Below are 22,555 nucleotides of genomic sequence, written 5' to 3' on the forward strand. Positions count from 1 at the left end.
TGGTGGTGGTGGCTAGTGGTGGGTTGATTTTGGGTTGGGGTTTACGGTGGTGGCAGGTGGGTGGGTGAATGGGTTTTGGTTTATGTTGGTTGATGGTGGTTGGGGTTGAGGTTGTGGGAGGTGGTGGTGGTGGTTGTGGCGGCTATGGCTTTGGTCGTGGCTGTGGCTATGGTGACAGTGGGTGTGGGTAGTGATGCTTCAGCGATGGAGATGGGTGAGAGGCTTGGTGAAGCTTCAGCGATGGAGGATGGTGTGTGATGTTGATGTTGATGTTGGGAGGAGGATGGTGTTTGGGTCTGAAGAGAGGAGAGAGCAAACAGAGAAACAAAGAAGGAAGAGAGAGAAGATTTCGTGGGAAAAAACATAATAAAATATTATTATTTTTTTACAATACTGTGAACAGTGCAATTCTATGTTTAGAATTGTACTGTAGCAGTATTGCAAAAAAATTTGCAATACTTCCGTTTACAATTCCCTGATGCAAGAGTTTTTGAGGCTTAAAATGCCAAATTTCCCTTAGATTTGGCATTAGCATTCCCCAATGCTAATGCTCTGGATTTTTTTTTTTTTTTTTGGAAAAGGAAAAAAAAAAGTAAGGGTTTTCTTTTTAAAACCAACTTAACGTGAAGGAGAGGGGAAAAAAAAAGAAAAAAAAATTAATGGTAGGAAATAACTGGATAAGGATAATAATTAAAAATAAATAAAAAAAAAAGAGGGATAAGAATAAGGGTTTTTTCCCCATAATTAATTAAAAAAAAAAAAAAAAAAAAAAAAAAAGTTAAGGGTTTTTAAAAAAACCCAACTTAATGTGAAGAAGAGGGGGGGAAAAGTAGATCTTGTAAAAAAGTTTTTTTTTTTTTTTTTAAGAAGAAGAAGATGAGAGTTGGTTGCTATATTTTAATAGGAGTGATTGTAGAAAATTTGAATTAGTAGTGGTTTAGTGGATGTGAAGTTATTCTGTAGTGGGTTGTTTAAAAGTTAGAAGTATAATTTTACTTGATTGTCCTCCAATTTTGTTAAGGTGTAGGGGTATTTTGGAACAAAAAAAAAATGCAGTCCAAACACGGAAAACCCCTTAAATAGTAGTACAGATAAATTGTAACATAATTCAAGTAGTAAAAATATAGTCACTCAAGAGTTAGTTCTGCTTTGAGGGTTTTTTTTTTTGGTCTCTCTCATAACCCTAGCAACAATTTTGATAGCATAAAAAAGAAAATCATTTTATTTATATTTATTTATTACCAAAACACTACTCAAAGATAGTGGAGAAAAAAACATTAGGGCATGCATGACTATCTTTAGATAATGAGATATGAATTGGAGAATAAATGGATTAAAGATTGTTGTCTGGATAAAGTTAGTTTATCTTTATTCAATTTATTTTGTTTATTGTATAAAAGTGCAGTTATAAAGGTGAAGTTTTATAAAGTTGTACACCTCATTTTAAAATGCAAAAAAAATTAAGCCTAATACAAATGAGATTGTTTAATAATGTGGTTACAACTCACACAGTTGCACTGCATATACAACTTGAGTGCCTAAGAAAATATCATGGACCAGGGACAGGAACCATTCTAGGACTTCCCCCGATATTTTAATTATTTTTAATAGTATAACGGGTTGAAAGTTTGGGTCCAAAAAATTTATACTTGCTCTCTCACCTCCTCCCTCTCCTCACCCAACAAATTGAAAACCAACCTTCCAAATTGAAAAATGGCATAAAGAACCCAAAAAAAAATAAAATGATCACCTAACTCATGTTTGTGTTTGAGACCCAAAGTAAATAAATAAGTAATAAAAAATGGTTCCTTAGAATTTAGGTATTGCTAGGGTTTTTGGCTCCACCAAAACAATAAATTGGCTATATATATAATTTGTGTGTTCAGAGTTTTTTTAATTATTGCCTTGGCAACACTAACAGATTTCTTTTTTTAGTTAGAAGAATATTAGACGCGTAATGAGATAATAAATATGACTTTCAACTTTTGTGTTTTACCTTATTTCCTTCTAAACCCTCGTGCTACATATGAATCTTTTTAGAATTGATGATATTTTTTGTTGGTAAATAAATTTTATAATTTCAGATCATGAAAACTAATGTTTTATAACTTCAGATCATGGAAACTAATGTTGAAAATTAATGGTTCATAATGTAGTTTGACATTTGGGTTTTAAAAATTGTCAAATATATATGAATTTTCCTTCTAAACCCTCGAGCTACATATGAGTCTTTTTAGAATTGATGATATTTTTTTGTTGGTAAATAAATTTTATAATTTCAGATCATGAAAACTAATGTTTTATAACTTCAGATCATGGAAACTAAAGTTGAAAATTAATGGTTCATAATGTAGTTTGACATTTGGGTTTTAAAAATTGTCAAATATATATGAATTGTTCTAATGGATGGAAATGGTTATATTGTTTCCCTCACATGTCAAATTTTGTGTCAATCAGATATTATTTATTATATGATCTGTAAACTTGTATTTCATGCTGTAAGGACGCGATTCGTGGCGGACCTTAACGATGTCGGGTTCGCACGTAAAAATGCCCAAACAATATCATTTGTAGAGCGTGGGTTTGGAAGGCTAGGCCTTGATCGACAGGCGGTGGGTTTTTCGCGGTGTTCATACAAGGTTAAGTTTTCCTTCACCCCTGGAGTCTTTCTCCTGGAGGTGGGCTGGGAGGCTCTGGTTTTTGGCCATTTTTCCCCGCCCCTTCTTTAGGTTACTTATTTTTCCTTTTATATTTGCCTGCGTTCATTGTCCTTCGTCCACGTATAGGGTCAACCTTTCCAAGATTGATACTTGTCCCATCAGCCCATATTCAAAGTCGTTGGGGGTGGTTGTAAAAGCCAAAGAATGCGGCTCTGTCAGGTTCAGAGCATTGAATGGCAGTAAGGGCAGCTTTCCCTGGATATTTTAGATCTTTCTTCCAAGTTTCAGTCCTATACCGTTTTTACCCCTCTTTCAGGGGGGACTTTGGGTCTGCCGAGGACTGAGCTGTCCTCGGCGGTATCCATAGGCTATTTTGTCGAGTTTGGGCCATAGCCTTCCTCGGCTTGGGCCTTTGGATTCTCCCCGGGTAGATGCGCCTGGCCCATAAATCATTTGGGCCCCACAATAGCCCCTCAAAACACGGCTGTCCAACCTCTTGGTTGGAAAGGGGGGTTTTGGTGATGCCGAACTTTTATGATGGCTCCTTTAATTCAGCCTTTCATTAATGCTAACGGTTTTCCATCTGTCCAAGAAATATACTAATCTACGAGGCGTTTTTTGATTTTACTCCTGACGCGTTCTCGTCGTTTGATTATTCAAAACACGCTTTTAATGACTTCCCTTCACGAGACTCATTTACATTCGACGGTTCGTCTGACGAGGCGGAGAAATGGAACGGACACATCTTCGTTTTCAGATTCTTTTGGAAATTTGGACGAATTTAATGCCTTCCGTTTTGCCCTTCCTATAAGAAGACAAGTAGGAGGCTATCACTTTCGTGCGGAGACCCTTTTATCTTTCTGAAATTTGAAAACCTTTGCCTCCCTTAGCGTTTACTTAACCCAGTAGTTATACACTAAATCACAGTACATTCACCATAACAAATGATGAAGAAACCATACCCCTCCTCAAAGCGTCATGTTCTAATAAAGCTCGAAATGGCTCGGTCAGGGCAAGGATGGCGGAGGCTTAAGGTTCGTCTTATCTTCCTTTCAGCCAAAATCCGAAGCAGGGACTCGTTACGTCAAACTTTCGGCGTGACTGAGTCGAGAACACCCATCATCAATACCAACCGCGCTCTCATGAGCATACCTAATATGGCCCCAGTGTGTTGGGAGTCAGGATCAAGGTAGGGACTAAGTGCCCCTGCTTCTTCCTTTCTTCGTTCACTGGCGCCTCCTTTTGCCTCCCTTTCTTAGTCTTCCCAGCACCAGTTCCATCCTGGTGTTTTCATTTCTCCCTCTTTTGCTCCTTTTTCTTTCTTTTCATCTCTTCTCTCTTCTTCTCCTCCTTCTTTACTCATGTCCTCCATCTTCTTCATTGATTTCTTCCTTACTATTTCCTTCTCCTTCAACTTTTTCCAAAGAGGGTTCTTCTCTTAGTATGAGCAACATTGAGGCAGAGATTGGAGAGACTTTTGAAGACGAGTTTAATAGGCGCCTGACCGTTTACTTATTTGTACTGCGGATGTTAGTGTTGCTTCGGCAGCTCACCTTTTGTATAGGCTTGTTTAAGCCTCTTTTTTGTACGTTGTAATAACTTTTCATATTAATAAAAATTGTTGTTATTTTATTTCGCATGTTCTGTCTCTATGCTCTTTTTTTTTTTTAAATTTGCAAACGCTACTCGGCACAATAATATAGCATTTGAATCGATGACAAATAAGGCCAAAATACTTGCTGATAAAAAGATGTCACCATAACTTTAACAGAGTTGCTTGACATAGCAATGCGTACCTGTGAATAACGATACTTGCCCGAAACAATGCTGGGATTAGAGCTGGATGCTCTATGCGGTGTAGGAAGTAATCATTCAAAGACATATCATCCGCCAAAATGAACAGCCCCCTTAGGCTACCGAATAGCGGAGTGTCCCACCATCATCCTAACACTTTTATCGGCCTTAACATTTTACAGTATTTGAGCCAGGGACTTTCCCATCCGAGCAGTTGGTTACCCCATAGGCTTGAGTCCGAGGACCATGCAAGACCTTAGTTCTGTCCAAAACTTGTGATTTTTTCTTTTTTGTACTTGGTTTCCCCATAGGCTTGAGTCCGAGGACCATGCAAGGCCTTGGTTTTGTCCAAAACTTGTGATTTTTTCTTTTTTGTACTTGGTTTCCCCATAGGCTTGAGTCCGAGGACCATGCAAGGCCTTGGTTCTGTCCAAAACTTGTGATTTTTTCTTTTTTGTACTTGGTTCCCCATAGGCTTGAGTCCGAGGACCATGCAAGGCCTTGGTTCTGTCCAAAACTTGTGATTTTTTCTTTTTTGTACTTGGTTTCCCCATAGGCTTGAGTCCGAGGACCATGCAAGGCCTTGGTTTTGTCCAAAACTTGTGATTTTTTCTTTTTTGTACTTGGATTCCCCATAGGCTTGAGTCCGAGGACCATGCAAGGCCTTGGTTCTATCCCTGGGCCCATATGCTGAACGGGCCTGGGCCGCGAATTTACTGGGTCCACAAATTAAGAGGTATTTCCGTAGTCTTTGATCACGCGGTACTTTTTGGTGTCCCAGTGTTCGAGGTGCGCCTTCTCGAGACTCCTTTAACCTCAGGGTTGCAGACGACGTTGGAAATCGAGCCAGAGACATTTTGTCTGTAGCGTTCCTTGGGACGCTGTGTGAATTAAATGCCACCGGTTTACTTCTGGGTATAAATGGGATAGGGGATCACTTCACTTGCACATGAACTCTCCTGTTCCCTTCAGAACCATATTTCTTCCATATCCACGATCTCTCTTTCTAGTGCCACTGCCTCAAAGCAAGATATTTGAGGCGCGGATGGGGATGAAAGGTCTCCGCACGCTTCAGAGGCACCGAATCCTCAAGGTGATATGGTATGGACAAAGATGGCACAGATTCAAGCCAGTCCTCCGTCTTGACAGGAGGAAGATGGTATTCCTCATTCTTTTAGTCAAAATTTGAAGTAGGTTCTGGTCATGCCAGATTTTTGGTATGTCAGAAGAAGGAATTTCCGCCATCAGCGCCGTCTACCTTGTAGCAGGCAAATTTTTGCGAGGGCTCCCCAACTTCCGGCTCCCTGCACCTTTTCTGTAGATGGTGTTAGCCTGAGGTCAGGTTCCCTGCACCTTTTCTTCACTGGTGCAGGCCCCAAGTTGGGTTCTTTGGCTACCTGAGTTATGGGCATGTAGAAGCGTCGAGGAATAGTTTCCTTAGACGACATCTTGGAACAGTAGCCAATCTCTCATCTGCGCCTTTTTTCTTCGGCTTTTCTTCATTCTCTTGTATTTTTCTTTACTTGCGTAGTTAGCTTTAATGTAAGCTTGTTTCAGTTTTTCGTTGTACACTGTACTGTTCCTTTGTCTTAATAAAATATGTGTTTATTTCTTTTTACATACTTTCCTTCTCTGCAACAACTACTTGGTGCATGAATATTAAATGTAAGCTCGCCTTTAATGATACTCCAGGCAGAAAAATGCCTTAACACAGAGTCCTACTGGTTTAAACTCACAAATATTATCAAGTATAACAAGGTTAATCCTCAATAAATTAAACTCTTGGAACTAACCGGGATAATCGCTGAGTGCTGCGCGATGCATGCTAGACCAATGTCCGAGAACGATAAACTCTAAATAATTCGTCCGAGAGGGTAGCCGAGTAGCGAGGGACTTTGATTGTGCTTTTGGGTAATATATTACACCGTACCGCACCAACTCCTTTGGTACTGGGGATCCGAGGGTAGACCGGGGAATCCGTGCAATCGAGGGATTAACCCATCTGTTAACGAAGAGTTTTCTTCCCATGGATTTTGAGGTTTATGTGCCATAGTTTTTTTTTTTTTTAAATAGTTGGTTCCTCATCCAAGTAGTTGGTTTCCCCATAGGCTTGAGTCCGAGGACCATGCAATGCCCTGATTCTATCCAAAACTTAGCTTTCCTCATCCAGGTAGTTGGTTTCCCCATAGGCTTGAGTCCGTGGACCATGCAATGCCTTGGTTCTGTCCAAAACCTAGTTTTCCTCATCCAGGTAGTTGGTTTCCCCATAGGCTTGAGTCCGAGGACTATGCAATGCCTTGGTTCTGTCCAAAACCTAGTTTTCCTCATCCAGGTAGTTGGTTTCCCCATGGGCTTGAGTCCGTGGACCATGCAATGCCTTGGTTCTGTCCAAAACCTAGTTTTCCTCATCCAGGTAGTTGGTTTCCCCATGGGCTTGAGTCCGTGGACCATGCAATGCCTTGGTTCTGTCCAAAACCTAGTTTTCCTCATCCAGGTAGTTGGTTTCCCCATAGGCTTGAGTCCGAGGACTATGCAATGCCTTGGTTCTGTCCAAAACCTAGTTTTCCTCATCCAGGTAGTTGGTTTCCCCATAGGCTTGAGTCCGTGGACCATGCAATGCCTTGGTTCTGTCCAAAACCTAGTTTTCTCTTTGTGTGGAATCTTGGCTTTAGGGGAGTTAGCTCCTCAGCCAAGCCCCTAGAGTTTATCCATATGATTAACGCTATCAAGTGCCTAGTTTGCTCTTTACGGGGGACCTTGGGTTTAAGGGAGTTAGCTCCTCAGCCAAGCCCCTAGTCAAGAAACGTAGCCCCTAGCAGAACTTTATACTAGAACTCTATAACCAACGATTAGAAATAACGAAGAAACTTTATCGACCCACATCCTATACCAACACACAAGCCTTTCCCACAGACGGCGCCAATTGTAAGGACGCGATTCGTGGCGGACCTTAACGATGTCGGGTTCGCACGTAAAAATGCCCAAACAATATCATTTGTAGAGCGTGGGTTTGGAAGGCTAGGCCTTGATCGACAGGCGGTGGGTTTTTCGCGGTGTTCATACAAGGTTAAGTTTTCCTTCACCCCTGGAGTCTTTCTCCTGGAGGTGGGCTGGGAGGCTCTGGTTTTTGCCCATTTTTCCCCGCCCCTTCTTTAGGTTACTTATTTTTCCTTTTATATTTGCCTGCGTTCATTGTCCTTCGTCCACGTATAAGTTCAACCTTTCCAAGATTGATACTTGTCCCATCAGCCCATATTCAAAGTCGTTGGGGGTGGTTGTAAAAGCCAAAGAATGCGGCTCTGTCAGGTTCAGAGCATTGAATGGCAGTAAGGGCAGCTTTCCCTGGATATTTTAGATCTTTCTTCCAAGTTTCAGTCCTATACCGTTTTTACCCCTCTTTCAGGAGGGACTTTGGGTCTGCCGAGGACTGAGCTGTCCTCGGCGGTATCCATAAGCTATTTTGTCGAGTTTGGGCCATAGCCTTCCTCAGCTTGGGCCTTTGGATTCTCCCCGGGTAGAAGCGCCTGACCCATAAATCATTTGGGCCCCACACATGCATAATTTTAAACTACAAAAAATTGCAATTTAAACAAGTTATTGATGATATATCTATTGATCTTTAATTTTCTAGAAATTTTGCAAGTATGAAGAATATATGAAGAAGACGTCATTCAATGGTGGATTTATCAAAATTCACTTTCAATAAAAAGATATTGAGTAAGGTTGTAGTCCAAACTTACAACCAATTTTGTAACTAAATTTTGTCCTTATTTTGAAGTCATAATGAAAATTACTTTATGGTTGGCACTCAGAATTAAAGACAAAAAAAAAAAAAAAGCCACAGTAAAAGCTATGGTAGCTAGTGCTTTCCCTCATGGTGAGCAAAAAACACGTTTTAAAGAAAGAAAGAAATTGAGGTCTCTGCTTATATATACAAATATATATATATATATATATATATATATAAACAGAGACCTCATGCAGGAGTGCATGAAATCCTACCAAGTAGCGCTCTAATTTTACATTTAGCATTTTTTACCTCTTTCATTAAGTTTTTTTTACTATTACCCAAATATTTACATTAACTTATTTCACTGTTATCTCATTAATATCTCATTAATTGCCTAAGTTTACACCACACATTTATCTATTCTTCATATCTTTTAGTATACCCACTGTTTTAGTATTTTAGATCTCGTGCGAGAGTGTATGAGGTCCTATTAAGTGGCGCTCTAATTTTGCATTTAGCATTTTTTTACCTCTTTCATTAAGTTTTTTTTTTTTTTTTTACTGTTGCCAAAAAGTTTTCGTTAACTTATTTTATTGTTATCTCATTAATTACTTAAACTTACACCACACTTTTCTCTATTCTTCATGTTTTTTAGTATACCCACTGTTTTAGTATTTAAAAATAAATAAATAAAAAGTAAAGACTAATAGTAATAACTAATCACATAAATAAAAGACCTGAGACTAACAAAACATTTGAAAGAGAGAGAAAGAGGAATCTGAGGGGTCATTATCTTCGTTATACTAGCCTTCTACCACCATCAAGACACCGAAACTCATATGGGTAATTTTTTTTTTCTTTTTTCTTTTTAAATTAAGGGCTTAAATATGATTTAGTTTTAGGTAATTTGGTTAGATAGCTTTTGTTCAAGGTATATAAGTAGAGAGAATATTTCATTAATTGACTAAGCTTACACCACATATTTCTCTTCTATTCTTCATATCTTTTAGCATACCCACCGTTTTAGTATTAAAAATAATAATAATAATAATTAAGGACTAATAGTAATAACTAACTAGATAAGGCTCTGAAGAGAGATAGAGAGACGCAAAAATATTGTGGATTGTTAAATAAAACACATTGTTTCACTATATATTACCAAAATAAAAGACCTGAGACTGACAAATCATTTGAAAGAGAGAGAAAAAGGAATCTAAGGGGTCACTACCTCTGTTATACAAGCCTCCCACTACTATTAAGACACCAAAACCCCTACGGGTAATTTTTTTTTTAATAAAAAAATTAGGGTCTTAAATATGATTTAGGTGGGGATAATTTGGTTGGATAGTTTTTGTTTTGGGTATATAAGAGCATTCGCAGCCAGCCTTGTATATCCTATCTATTGATATATTTTACCATCAAACCCTTAAAATGATGCTCCAGTCGGACTGCCAAATTGTGCCAATTGTAAAAAATTTTACAATGTTGCTACAGTACCATCCTAGATTATTATTTTATTATCTGATTGATTCTTCTATCTCTTCCTTTCTCATTATTTCATTTCCCTCTCTTGTCGTCTTCTCTCTTGTTTGTTGTCTCCTTTTCAGACCCAAAACCATGGTGGACATGAATGCCATCACCAAGCCACCATGGCTAGACCCACTGTCACAGGGTCCACCACAAGCCACCGTCATAGGCCATCGCAAGCCACCTGACCAAGCCTAGTTGTTCTTCTCATCTTCTTTGTGGATCATGGCTCCATCACGATTCATGGGTCATGGCTCTCTCAAGTCCGGTGTGGGTTGTGGGTCTCTCAAGTTTGGGGTGGGTTTGATGAGTTTGTGGGTCTCTCAAGTCCATCGTGGCTCTCTCAAGTCCTGTGGCGTTGGTTGGGTTTTGAATCTTGGGCCCCCACCTGAATCTGTCCCTGAATGCACGCATATCTTGAGACCATCCTATAGTCATTATAAAATATTGGTTGGAATTCTCTATCAAAACCTTGAGTTTCTCCGTAAAAAAAATAAAAAACCTTGATTTTCAATCGGAGAAAAGACCATCATACCTTCAAATTTCATGATGAACTATTATGTTATGAATTTTAGTCATATGTTAACTATGGAATTTTCCTACCTTCTTTAGTAATAATAATAAATAAAAAATTTTAAACAAAAAACTATGGAATTTTCTAAATATGTAAAATGACAATTTTGTTCATAAATGGGAAATTTCATGGTTGTGAAATGGAGTGTCTACAAGCCTATAACACCCCAACTTGTATTAAAAAAAATTCATTTATAGTGAAGTGACTAGATTTATGTAAGCTATCAATAGGCTGTTGTAATTAACCTGTGAACTAACCTCTTTTGTGATTAAAAAATAAGTAAATAAATAAAAAACCACAAACCAAGCCAAACCCACTTCCCCGAAAGAAATCATTCCTCAAGAAATGAGTTGTCGCCTAACAGACTTTTGAAGCACCTGAATTTGACTTCCACTTTCTTTCTAACAAATTAACAATTCTAATTTGATTTCGATTCCAATCCAACTTAGTTGGTGTACCGTGTACTTGGGTCTTGAAGTTATAGGAAATATCCCAGCTTTGATACCACACTTTTCTTTTCTCTAAATTGTAAATGTTCTCTTTTTTTTTTCTTTTTTTTCCCTCTCTCTCTCAAAATAAATAAATAAATAATGTTCTTAATTTAGCCCTCGGGTACAATTTTGTTCAAGAATGAGATTTTAATTTCATGGTCATGAAATCATAATTAAATGGAGTGTCTACATTGCCCCAACTTGTATTTCTAAATAATTCTTTTATAATAATGTGACTAAATTTTATGTCATCCATTAATTTATAGCATTCCTTCTTCTTCTTCTTCTTCTTCTTTTTTGGACTTGAGACCAACAGTTTACGGATTGAAATCAAGTAAGTATTGCAGTTGATGCAATTGCTATGGATGACTAAGATTTACAAATACAAAAAGTAATTTTAAATCTCAACCATTAAATTAAAAAAAAAAAAGTAAGAATCGTAAAAAAAACTGTTATGAGAGGTGGGGTTAATTGCACTAAATCTCAATCCAAAGTATGCCAACCTTCACCTTAATGCAATAGGTCGCTAATTTGCTGTAAATAAATCTGTGAATTAATCTCTTTTATAATTTTCAAAAATAAATAAATAAATAAATTTCCTTATGAGAATTATTCATCAAGAAATGGGTTGTCGCCTACTGCACTTACAGCATCTAGAAATTTTACTTCAACTAATTAATTACTTTCTATCAATTCTAATTTGACTTTAAATTCCGTACCAACTCAGTTGGTGGAGACAACCTTACGGGAACTATAGTGCTTTGATACTATCCTCTTTCTTCTTTATAAATTGTAAGGTTGTTTAACTGATCTCCTCAACAATTCACAAGGAAGCTCTCCTAGTCATACTTACCAAACATGGCCATCGTCACTGTTGGGACTTGTAACTTCTTCAACTAGTGTATGCCAGGACTGTCTATACGGTACGTATGATCCTCTCCTTTTGCTTTATAATATATATTTACTTGAAAATGTTTGTTGCCAGTATTAAAAAATTTCACCCTTAATAGAGCTACACTCTAAAATATTACTGAACCATTTCATTTGATACTAGCTATCTTCCGATTTAATTGCTCAATGTTTCACAGCCTCTAGACTCCCCTAGAGTTACCAATCCTTTGGGTCTTTATTATCAAACTTTATTTTGGAGGATCCACTCTCACATAGTATTCGAACTTAAGGGTTCGAATATAGATACCCAGAGAGATATTGACCAACTTGCCAATTTATTTTATGTATTTATCAGCAATGATTTTCCCATTAATATAGCATAATATTCCTCACAAAACCCTAGAAATCCAAAACAAGATGTTTGAGCAGAAATCAATTTTATTAAGTTTGGCCTCTTTAAATGTTGAGTGCAAGTAAATTGAAGTGATGACAAGAGATGAAATTAAAACCATGCTATTAACACAATAAGTCGATGGAATTAACATCTTTCTCTATGGAAGGAATTCCTCAAGAAATGGATATCTGCTGCAATTAATTACACATCTAAATTTGATTTCTAATTCCTTTGAGGGCAACGTTCCAACAATCCTAATTTGACTTTCAATTCCATCCAACTCAGTTGGTGCACCTGAGTCTTGAACTAGTCAACCTTACAGAACTAGCTATCCCAGCTTTCGTACTATACTTTTTCCTCTTTATAAATCGTAGCGTTCTTTAGCTTCTCCTAGAAAATTCACAAAGGAAGCTCTCCTAGTCCTAGTTAGCAAGCATGGCCATCACCAGTCTTGGGATTTCTAACTTCTTCAACTAGTCTATGGCAATATTGTCTGTCCGATATGTATGATCCCTCCATTCATTTATGTTGGAGCATTTTAATATTATTTAATTAAATGCGTTTGCACCAACAATTTTAATAAATCTTCCTTAAAAGTTTCAGAGGACCTGTCCCTCGACTGTTCTTCTTGATTTTCTTTCCTAACTTAATAGAGCTGATCTCTTAAATATTAATGTATTTCTAGAGCATTCAATAATATTTATCTTCCAATTTAAAAGGCAATATCTAAAATATAAACGCTATGATAATTGGTTTTTATGAGAAATGCTAACGAGTGCCCTTAGGATATTGGTTAAAAATCCAGTTAAAAAAAGTTTTTATGGGAAAATGAAAAAAAAAAAATTTAATGTTTTAACAGTTTTTTTCATTTCCCATAAAAATGATGTCAAAAATTTTCTAAAATGGATTCTTAACCAATGTCCTAAGGGCACTCGTTAGCACTTCACAGTCTTTATATATTTATTTAAAGGAAATGCTAACGAATGTATAGTTAACAATCCATTTAAAGAAAGTTTTTATGGAAAAAAAAAATAATGTTTTGACAGTTTTTTTCATTTTCTATAAAAGTTGTGTCAAAATTTTTTTAAAATGAATTATTAACCATTACTCTAAAGGCACTTATTAGCATAATCCTTTAATGTTTTTCTATTCAAAGAAGGAGACGGTGAATTAAACCCGATTATTAATTGCTGGAGTCTAAGGGGAAAAAAATTAGAAAATAACTTCTATGAGAGTCAAAAGTAGGACTACGGCGTCTAGATTCTACTTTCATTTCCTTTTAACAGGTATTTTCCAACTTATCTAATAAGTCACAGTACTGGGTTTTTTCATTTTCAAAATGGTTTGTGAGCACTTACATCAATCTATATATAATATAGTAGAAGGGGTAAATTTTGCATGTTCAACTTCAAAAATCACTCACATCAATCCATGTAAACTTGTATAAATTTGGATTGTTGAGAGAGAGAGAGAGATCATTTGAGAGAGTAATAAAAAATTGATAAAAAAATAATATTTTAATAAAATGTAGTGTAAAGTAAATAATCTAATATAGGTGTTTGTAGTGGTTATGTATAATAGAAAAAGTAGATTTATATATTAAAATGGACAAACATTTCTTTAATTTTTGTTTTTGTTTTTGTTTTTTTGTTTTTTTTTTTTGTTTTTTTAGAATTCAAATGAGACAGTTTTTACACTGATGCCGTGTGATTATTTAAACACATATATCAACTATATAAGAATATTTTTTTCAATTTAAGCCATACCTCACATGACAGCTGATAGTGGGCCCAATTGGGTTTGGGTAAAAATTACCTAGATTTAAATCATGTCTCTAATGTTTAAAAACAATGTACCGTACGATACTCAATATCCGCAAATATTCACTAACCGAGTTGGTACGCATAGAGAGTTTTCTGGCTACCATTAATAAATAAGTCTGGCGTTAGTGTTCTTTTATTCTATCCATTGACCAATAAATATGTAACATCTCTTCCATTTTCTGGGTTGCCAGAGCTGATGGGTTTGGCCATAAATTAGTGAAACTTACCATTGTAACATCCAATTGAACTAAACAAGTGCGGTTAAATCCAGATGAAATCTTAACAACAATTTGGGTATGACCATAATAGTGAATTTGTCCCCAGTAATAGCTTTCTTTTTTTAAATCAAAACTTTCATTCAATCATAGGAAAAACAGCAACAGTTAATACAAGCTCTACATTGGAAAATTATCTGATCCAAAATATTTGATTTGAAGACACAGTCATTTGCATGTGAGACTCCAGCATTTAGCGAGAAATCCTTAGATATTGTTGCCTATTTCTTGAACCCGAAGTCCTCACAATTCTTATTGAACTAGGAAAGCATTTTGATCAATGACATGTTGATTTAGGAGTCTTTCTCAAGTTCACGTGGTTTACAAATACCACAACCTTCCAAACTTATCTATTGGTGCCAAGTTCTTGGATCATTTTCTTTCCATTGTCGTCTTTCTTGATTTGCTTTCCCACAGCTAATGTCTAAAATATTATTGTATACTAGTATTATTCTCGCTTAATGAAAAATTCGATGTGAATAAAAAATTATACTAATAATTAGCAAAAATATATTAATTAATGTTACAAACAAATACACAATCCAATGCACACTTTACATGAATAAGTAGAAATAAAACTGCTAATATTTAAAAATTAAAAATAAAACATTTTTAATTTTTTTAAAGGGAAAAAGGGAACAACATGAATAAATCCTACTAAAAATAAATTCATTTAGATGCATAATTTGTGTTGAAAAACGGTTTTTTATAAACTTATATAATATATAGTTTATTTGAGAAACAATAATTAGGCTTATAATTATTAAATCAACCAAGATTTAACTTGGTGTATTTAAACGATCCAAAAAAATAATAAAGCATATTATTTTGAGCCTAATCACATTTAGCAAAATAATAATAATAATTATTGGAGAGTGTCAAACACGGTGGAAAATTATCTGATCCAAAATATTTGATTTAAACCAATACTAGTTTTATACACGATGAATCAAACAAAATTGTTAACTGCTTAAGTTAAAGGGGAAAAAAAATTCTACTGTCAATTCGTTCCACAGAAATTTTCAATTGACTTATCAAAGTGACAAAGTCACATTACAGGACTTGTTTTTGCAATTAGCAAAATTAATAGTCAGTTCATTGTGAAAATGGTCATTCTTATTTACGCTCATGTGATGTGATGTTCACTCTTGTTTTGCATTTCCACAAAAACCTGTGTCCTACTAACATATATTCTATTAACTCTAATTGAATTTTTTGTATCCCACAAAAAGCAAACTTTGGCATCAGATTTTATCCTTCCCTTCAAACTTGCTACTCCAACACAACAGAATGAGTTTCGAGTGGGACTTGTAACTTCTTCAACTTGTCTAAGCCAATATTGTCTGTCTGGTAAGTGTGATCCCTCCTTTTTCTTTATAATACATATCTACTTGAAAATGTTTGTTGGCAGTACTAAAAATTTCACACTTAATAGAGCTATACTCTAAAATATTACTGATCCATTTCATTCGATTTTCGATACTATCTATCTTCCGATTTAATTTCTCGATGTTTCATGACCCCTAGACTCCCATAGAGTTACCAATCCTTTTGGTCTTGATTATCAAACTTGATTTTGGAGGATCGACACTATCTCATACTATTTGAACTTGATAGTTCGAATATAGATACCCATAGAGATATTTATAGATAACAATGAAAAGCAAAAAATAAAAATAAAAATGACTCTATCTGCTAAGAAATTAAATGCAAAGTTCTGAATCTAAGTTATCTCCATTGTCAATGATTCTGAAATTTCAAAACATACTAATAGTGTACATGGGTATCGTGTGGCACATTGATTAGTTTTAATCAAAAGCAATATCAAATTCAAATTCATAATTCATAATTAAATCTCATTAAATTTTTAATGGAAATTCCTTTTTTTTTAATAACTTAGCTGATACTTTATTTGAGTGGAAAACTTTGCAATTTCTATGGAAAAAGTACTCTTAATAGGTTATTAAATGCAAGTTGTTTTCTTAATTGGTACAGTTATTCATTGTTGGGCAAAAATTCATGATATGATATTTTGTGTTTTGTTTGCAAAACATTTTTATATATCTATATTTTGATTTGGTAGATATTTACAAACTTGTCAAGATAAACAATTTATTTAGTAAGAAATATCATTGTCATACTCATACTTTTGTATACTTCATAAGATATAGAATTATAATGTAGTAGTTTGGAATTAAAGATAACATTAAAATAGGAGTAAAGCTTGGATCCAGTATCCAGTTGCACTGACCCCATGGTCTACTTTTGGTAACATTTCATAAACTCAATGGGTCCAGTGTATTGAATCCACTAGACCTAACACAAGTCCTTAAAATAGAGGGTTACAAGTTGAAATTTTTCAATAGAAATTGAGATTTTTATTCAAAGAAGAGAAAGAATTAGGATAAAAACATCAAAGAGGTTCTATTGCTATATATATAAATATATATATATACACAAAGAGAAATGTTGTGTCCACAACACTTTCACTAGAAATCATAAGTGTCAGGTTGTTATCGATGGGGCAAAAAAGTAATTTTAGTAGATGGTTAAAATTAAAACCAATAACAAATAACCACTTATAATTTGTTGTGAAAGTATTGTGAAAATGTTAAGGACGTAACACTTCTTATATTCAAAATATAACAAGTATAGAGAGGCAAAGAAACTATAACTAACAAACTAATGTCACTAATCTAACCATTGCACGGTAATAACAGAATTACAAGTTGGTTACAACTAACTTCAACTGGCACTAATCACTAATTAACTTGTTTTTTGAGCTTTAAAAAAAAAAAAAACTATCCTAGTTGGCCGCTGGAACAGTGAGTCCGAATCTTTGATTAAAACTACTTCGTATTGATGGACATGTCTCTCGCGTGTTTTGCTTAATGACTCATAATTGAAATGACACCATTTCAAGCCTTCCTTCTCATTTGCTTGATTAAACGGCACCGTTGGAGGGTATTTACTTGTTTTTCTCTCTTAACAAGCTATACCTATGTCTCTTATCCCCCACCAAAAAAAAAAAAAGAAGTTATAGTTGTGTCCTACTAATATATTATTTTATTAACTTTAATTGAAATTTTTGTATTCCACAGAACGCTATTATCAGATAGACAAACTTGCAACCCCAACAGAATGATGCACTCTAGTCTGAGTCACGAGTGGGTTTTGTTAATATTCTTTCATGGGATTCTTCTAATGTGCATGAGCTCATGTCTGAAATCTGCAACAGTTCCAGCTATTGCAAATGAGACTGATCGCCTGGCATTACTTGACTTCAAGAATCGGATAACTCAAGACCCACTTCAGATCATGAGCTCATGGAATGACTCCATACATTTTTGCAACTGGTTAGGTGTTACATGTGGCCCCTCCAGTAAACGAGTCATGGTTTTGAATTTGACAACTAAGAAATTGTCTGGCTCCATACCACCCTCTATAGGAAATCTTACTTACCTCACAAGAATCGACCTACGAAACAATAGCTTCTACGGTGAAATTCCTCAAGAAGTGGGACGTCTACTACGCCTGCAGTATCTCAATTTGTGGTCGAATTCCTTTGGTGGTAAAGTTCCAGCTAATCTAAGTTATTGTACACAACTTAGAGTGCTTGCTGTTACTTACAACAATCTTATTGGGCAAATTCCAAACCACCTTAGCACATTGTCAAAGTTGGAGTTTCTAGGACTTGATGTGAACAACCTGATAGGACATATCCCAGCTTGGATTGGAAACTTTTCCTCTTTGTATGCTCTTGGTCTTTCCAGGAACAATTTTCAAGGAAGCATACCTAGTGAACTTGGCCGTCTAACAGGCTTGAAATATTTTCAGCTTTATGGGAATTATCTGTCTGGTACCATCCCTCCTCCGATTTACAATATATCTTCCATATACTATTTCTCTGTTGCTCAAAACCGACTACATGGAAGCCTTCCACCAGATATTGGTCTTACTCTTCCTAACCTTCAAATATTTTACTGCGGTCTTAACAATTTCACGGGACCTATTCCTGCGTCATTGTCAAATGCTTCTCAACTTCAGGATCTTTCCATTAGCGGAAATGGTCTAATTGGGACAATCCCTCATAATCTAGCAAGATTGCAAGGCTTGGTTACACTTTATTCTGGTGGCAATAGACTTGGATATGGGAAAGATGGTGACCTGAATTTTCTCAGTTTCTTGGCTAATTGTACTAGTTTGAAGACCTTGGATCTCAGTTATAATTATTTTGGAGGAGTTTTGCCCAACTCCATAGCCAACCTTTCCACCCAGCTACAATATCTTTATTTTGCTGTGAATATGATCCGAGGTGACATTCCTATTGGAATCGGGAACCTTGTTAACTTAGAATTACTAGGACTAAGTGATAACTATTTGGGAGGTACTCTTCCTGATGTTCTTGGGAAGCTTCAAAAGCTAAAGGAATTATATTTGAATGATAATAAATTTTCTGGGCCAATCCCTTCCTCTTTTGGTAACTTTACTGCAATGATAATGCTCTCTATGGCGAAGAACAGATTTGAGGGAAATATACCCCTAAGCCTAGGAAACTGCCAAAATTTGCTTTACCTAAACATTTCTAGTAACAATTTCACTGGCACCATTCCAAAACAAGTTATTGGTCTTTCTTCCCTTTCAATTTCTTTAGACATGTCTCACAATTTCTTGATAGGTGCACTGCCGTTTGAAGTAGGCAACTTAATACATCTTTCCTGGTTAGATCTCTCAAATAATAGATTATCAGGCGAAATTCCCACCACCCTTGAGACTTGTCTTAGTTTGGAGCACTTGTATTTGGAGGGTAATTCATTTCAAGGTGCAATACCTCAATCTTTGAAGATGTTAAGAGGTTTAGAACAAATAGATCTTTCACAGAATAATTTCTCTGGGAATATTCCTAAATTTCTCGGTAAGCTTGTATCACTCAGGCATCTCAATATTTCATATAATGATTTGGAGGGCGAAGTGCCAAGTGAAGGGATTTTTGCAAATACAAGCGAGATTTCAATCTTTGGAAATAATAAACTTTGTGGTGGTGTCCAAGAATTACATTTACCTACATGCACCAGGAAAAATCCTCATTCATCTAAGAAGTTTCTTGCTTGCACTCAAAATAGTAATTCCTATCACTAGCATGGTCATATTTGTACTTATTCTATTGTATTTTTTCCCTACATGTTTTACTATGAAAAAATCAAGAGAGAGAGCATTAACTACATCTTCCATTGAAGATAGGAAATTACTTGTCTCTTATGCAGAACTCCTAAAATCAACAAATGGGTTTTCTGAGAACCATTTGATTGGTTCGGGTAGCTTTGGCTCAGTATACAAAGGAGTTCTTTCCAAAAATGGAGCAATTGTTGCAGTTAAAGTATTAAACCTTCAACAAAAAGGAGCTTCTAAGAGTTTCATTAACGAATGCAATGCTTTGAGAAGTATACGTCATCGCAATCTCCTCAAGGTTATCTCTGCTTGCTCAAGCATTGATCGTGAAGGAAATGACTTTAAAAGTCTTATTTTTGAGTTCATGTGCAATGGTAGTCTGGACCAATGGTTGCATCCTAAAAATGATGTGCAACATCAGAGCAAGAGATTGAGATTTATTCAGAGACTAAACATAGCCGTAGATGTTGCTTATGCATTAGAATATCTTCATCACCATTGCGAAACACCAATTGTTCATTGTGATCTAAAGCCAAGCAATATACTCCTTGATGAAGATATGGTAGCCCATGTTGGTGATTTTGGATTGGCAAATTTCCTCTTTGAAGCATCAAACAATCCCTCCAAATCTCAAACCTTGTCAATTGGGCTTAAAGGTTCCATTGGATACATTCCTCCAGGTAATTTTTGACTAGATACAATCCATATCTAGTATAAGAATTTGCATTGATATTAAACTAAAGTGGGGATTCTTTCAAAAAGTAACTATATGCTTTTGTCACCACTTTTTAAGCGGGCAAAAATGCTTGACACCATTGGCCACTTGAAAAAAAGCAAAAAACTTTTTCTTTTTCCTAAAAAGCCACATATTCACAAAATTGTATGAAGGGCTATATGTGCTAAGAATGCATAATACATTAGTGATTAAATTTTAAGCTCATAAGAGTACTATTTGTTACTGAATATGATTGATGAATTCTAGAGTACGGGATGGGTGGCCAAGTTTCAACATTAGGAGACATTTATAGCTATGGGATACTCTTGCTGGAAATGTTCATTGGAAAAAGACCAATTGATGAAATGTTCAAAGATGGTCTAAGCATTCACAAGTTCACTACAATGACTTTGCCAGAACATGTCATGAATATAGTTGACCCATCAATGTTCTTTGTGGAGGATGAAGAAGATATCTATGATGACATAGAAGAAATAACAATAATTGAAGAAGATCCCCGTGTCAATGTTAGTAGTAGAATAAAAGAATGCTTGATATCTGTATTCCAAATTGGATTGTCATGTTCTAAAGCATCACCAGACGAGCGGATGCCTACAAATGTTGTAGTCAATGAAATGAATGCAATTAGAGACACATTTCTTAAATCTAAGAAGAAAAATGAACCAGGTATGTTAGGTCATTTTATTTGATTCATAGATTGCAATTGTTGTTTGTTCATGTTAGTCATACGCTTGTTGCGTTAATTAATTAATGTGATTGTCTGTTTTGTAGAATGACTGAATTGGATGGAAGTAATGAGTCAAATGGACCTTCTCTGTTGTTGTACTATTCCTGAGGCTATTGTTATTTGTCAATGACATTTTTCTTGAACCATGTTCCTATGTTCTTTTGATTATCGCATGTATGATCCCTCCTTTGATTTATAAAATAATATATATTCCATACACTATTCCTGTGCCATTTTCTTTTCTTGATTTGATTTTGTATTTAATGTAGCTAACCAATCACTAAAATATTACCATTTTAATAGAGGAATCCAATAGAGGTGTGCACAAAACAGAGAAATTGAAAAAACCAGCCGAAACTAGCCGAACTGTTGCCAACATTTTGGTTTAGTTTTAGTGCTGTTCGATTTCAATTTTCATTTCATAAAAACCGAAAATTTGGGTTTCGGTGGCAAATTTGTATGCACCGAACTAGCCGAAACCAAACCGAATTATATTATAATATATTATATATTACATATATAATATAAAACACGTTGGGGCTTGCAAACATTGGGCCTCTAGCTTGCAAACATCTAGCCTTTTTTGTTTTTTTAAAACCCACACGTTTGAGCCTCTTGCTATTTAAAAGCCATTGACCCATTAGATTAAGTGATTAACTAACTAAATTGAACTAATTAAGTATCTAATTAAACTTAAAGTAATTAAGTTAAACTAATTAAACTAAAAAGTAAAAACAAAAGACAAATTCTAGAAACCTTACCCTACATACCCCATGGCTCACACTTTTCACTCTCATTCTCACTCTTAGACAGCCTCCACCTCCACACTCCACTCCACAGCCCTCCACAGTCCGATTCTACCTCTGCCACTGGCCTCCACCCACCAATTTCTCCCTTTTCTTTCACTCTCACTCTCTTTTGATCATTGGCTTGAGGCTTCTCTTGATCATCGATAAGATCTTCTCTTTTTCTTCCCTTTTCTTTCTTGATTTGCTTCATTAAACACTTCAACAGCTTTGTCTCTCTCTCTCTCTCTCCCTCTCTGTGACTATCTCTATTGCTTTTGTTTTAAGTGATTAAAGTTAGGGTTTTGAAAATCTTGATATCCCTCTCTTTTTTTGTATTTTGGGTTTTGTTTAATACTGAATTGATGCTATTTTTATGAGATTAAAGCTAATAGCCTAGTAGTAACAACGTAAAGTTAGGGTTTTGTTTCTTTTTTCAATTGTTCAAAATAAAAATTGAAAACTGACCAAAATAAACCGATTGATTTTCAATTATTTTGATCGGTTTCGGTGGAGAAATTTACAAACTGAAAATTTTGGTTAGGATGGCCAAACACTAAGAAAATTGGCCAAACCTAACTGATTACACCCCTACAATCCAATAATAAATTGATTTTGTTCTGCTTTTATGGCGTTGATGTGGTCAGCTGAGGAAATTTGGGTCGTTCAATTACACTAGGCCGAAAACAACTCCTTTTTATTTTTATGTTATGAAATGGTTGGGCTATACTTAGGCTAGGCTGGGTTCACTTACAAATGAATTCAATAATGAGATAAGTAATGAGCTCCTACATAATTATGTGATAAACATGTAAGGAGTAGACTCGTAAATAGTCCATTGTCTCTTCTTTCCACATTCCTTTTCTTCATTAAATACTTTAAATCCTTCCATTAGGAATTCTCAGAATCACAATGTACCGGTTTAAATGGGAAATAATTAGATCTCTCTCTCATTGGTTGGGACTAAAGTCAATAAAAT

The 22,555-nt window shown here is 35.5% G+C and overlaps 1 pseudogene; it reads left to right on the forward strand.

The window, feature by feature from the left end:
• The first annotated feature begins 144 nt into the window (after positions 1–144).
• On the forward strand, positions 145–20,936 carry LOC115994714 (annotated as a pseudogene).
• The last annotated feature ends 1,619 nt before the right edge of the window (positions 20,937–22,555 follow it).

This window comes from Quercus lobata, chromosome 6 (assembly GCF_001633185.2).
Source record: "Quercus lobata isolate SW786 chromosome 6, ValleyOak3.0 Primary Assembly, whole genome shotgun sequence".
NCBI lineage: Eukaryota > Viridiplantae > Streptophyta > Magnoliopsida > Fagales > Fagaceae > Quercus > Quercus lobata.